We start from the raw sequence: 3,012 nt of genomic DNA on the forward strand, positions 1-3,012 counted from the left end.
TCTGAACACGAATTTATACTCTCGATACAGCGGGATAGCTTATCGGAAAGTCAGGACTTTTGTAAGAAGTTTGACAGCATAGCAATAGGTAACGTTGTAGATTGGTTTAACCCCGTTCCTTAGTATTTATAAAGGGAAGTAGCGTGACTAATAACAATACAGTGCTGCGGGTGTAGTCGCGAAATACCTGATCTGAATTTCGGAATCTTGGGATATGTAAAGCTATTGGCATAGCCGTTCGATTTTCAAAGATAGTTGAAACGTTCTCGATCGGTTTGACTCTCGATGTTCGAGGTCATGCATGACATATAGGTACCCATCTTTAAGACTTATAGCAATATGCTCAACTGGACACAACGTTATACCCCCGATACTGCGGGTTGTATTCACCGCAGGTAAGTATTCCTGTTAAAGTTTGACTCGGTACTAATTGGTAACGCGCTAAAACGGTTTCACTGAGAAGTTTAATGTTTATACAGTGTAATTGGGTGTGTAGGGGCAATACTGTTCAGCGGATAATATCCTGGAATACATGGTTTGTCGCTCGAAATCACTGGAATGGTGAAGCTTTTGACTTAGACCGTTCGATTTCCGAAGAAGGTTTAAACGTTCATGAACGTTTTAACCCTCGATCGTCGATTTCATACCTGAAATTAAGGTGGACGTCCCAAAAATATGTACTAGTTTGTTTCTCTGGACACGAAGTTATACGTTCTCGGAAGATATGGCCTGTGGAAAATAATTTGACTCCGTATCAATAGGTAACGTTCTCCAGCGTTTTGACGCTTAGCGTTTATACTGAAACCGTGGAACAAGGTGTCAATTGCCAATACCTGTCAGCGTAGTTACTTCCGGGAAACCTGGGTAGACACTCGGAATCACAGGACAGGTGAAGCCGTAGAGTTAGCCGTTCGACTCTAAATGAGGGTGGTAACGTCCTCGAACGTCTTGAGGATCTATGCTGTATAGCATACGTGAATTCAAGGTTACGTCACTAAATTCTATACTAATGTGTTTTCCTGAACAAGAAGCTATACTCTCGTATGGTCGGATTTGGTAAGGAATTCGGTAAAGTGATTGACTTTATGGCAATTGTAACGTTCTCGCTCGGTGTGACGCTCTATTTTAATAATCAGTTTCCGAATTAAGGAATCTAGTGCCGATACTGTAGAGTGCACTTACTGCCGGAATATCTGATTTGACTTTCGGAATCACGGTATGAATGAAGCTATTCACTAATTCGTCCGTACCACAAAGAATGTGGTTACATTCTCGAACGGTTTGACCCACGATTTTGTAACTCTTACATGAAAATAGCTTCTCCGCCTGCTAAAATGTATACTAATTTCTACCGCTACACACCATGTGCTACTCTCGTTACAGTGCGTTAGGCTTTCGGAGGGTAAGGTCTTGCGTATAACGTTTGACTTTATAACAATTGGTAATGTTACCAAGAGGATAGACGTTCTATTTTAATACTCAAACCGTGAATGAGGGTGTATATTGCCCATAATGTTGAGCGGATATTCTCCCGGAATACCTACCTTGACTGTCGGAATATCAGTATAGGTGAAGCTAAACACATTGCCGTTCGACTCTCACAGGAGGTGGCAACGTTCTCGAACGGTTTGACCCTCCATCTTCTAATTCATGCATGAAGTTATGGTGCTCGTCACCAAAACATATATTAGTTCGTACCTCTGACCACGGTGTTATACTACCGGTACAGCGGGATAGTTTTTCAGAGCGGAAGGCATTCTTTAAGTTGTTTGGCACTCCGCCTATAGGGAATGTTCTACAGCGGCTTCACGGCCTGCTATAAAACACAAACCTTGATGTAGTGTCACTTTTACCAATACTGGTCAGCGGAATTGCTCCCGAAATACCTGGTTTAACTCTTGGAATCGCAGGATGGGTGAAGCTACTGACTTAGTCGTTCGTCTCTCAAATTATGTATCAACGACCTGGAACACTTAGATTCTCGATATCTTCATTCGTACATGAACGCCATGTGCCGTCACTAAATTGTATACTGGTTCGTACCTATGAACACGGTGTTATACTCTCGATACAGCTGGTCAGTTCTTCGGAGGGTAAGGCATTCTGTGAGAAGTTTAAACCTACAAGTATAGGAAATGTTCTACAATGGCTTGACGGGCCGCTTAAATATTCAAACCGTGAATTGAGGTGTCCATTGTCAATACTGTTCAGCATACTTACTCCAGGAATATGTGGTTTGACTCTCGGAATCGCAAGAAAGGTGAAGCTATTGACTTAGCCGTTCGTCTGTCACATAGGGCCTTAACGTTCCCGAACGGTATGACCGCCGATCTTCCAATCCATCCGTGGTATTAAGGTGCCCGTCGCTAAAATGGATACTACTTGGCTTCTATGAAGACGAAGTTGTACACATTATACGGCGTGTTATCTACGCGGATGGTAAGACCTTCGGGAAAACTTTGACCCTATACCAATTCGTAACGTTCTACGACGGTTTAACTTGTGACATTAATATTTATACCGTTAAATAGGGTGTATAGTGGCAACACTGCACATCAGATTGACTCTCAGAATAACAGCTTTTACTCTCCGTATCCCAGGATAGGTGAAGCTGCTGGATAAGCTGTGCTACTATGAAAGAGTGCGATAACATTCACGATTAGCTTGGCCCTTGATTTTGTACACCATACATGAAGTTATGGAGCACGTCACTAAAATGTTTACTAATTTGCTTCTCTGGACACAAAGTTATACTCTCGATGCAGCAGGTTAATTTCTCGGAAGGCAGGGCCGTCGGAAAAAAATTTGACTCTACACCAATACGTAACGTTCATCAACGGTTTGACTCATTACTGTGATAATCATGCCCGGAAATACGGTGCCTATTGACAATTCTTTTCTGCGGATATAATTCCCGAATACCTGGTTTGACACTCGGAATCACAGCATAGGTGTAGCAATTTACTTAGCTGTGCCGTTCGCAACGAATATGGTAACACTCCGGATCGTTTT

The sequence above is a fragment of the Lasioglossum baleicum genome, unplaced genomic scaffold, assembly GCF_051020765.1.
Source record: "Lasioglossum baleicum unplaced genomic scaffold, iyLasBale1 scaffold2606, whole genome shotgun sequence".
NCBI lineage: Eukaryota > Metazoa > Arthropoda > Insecta > Hymenoptera > Halictidae > Lasioglossum > Lasioglossum baleicum.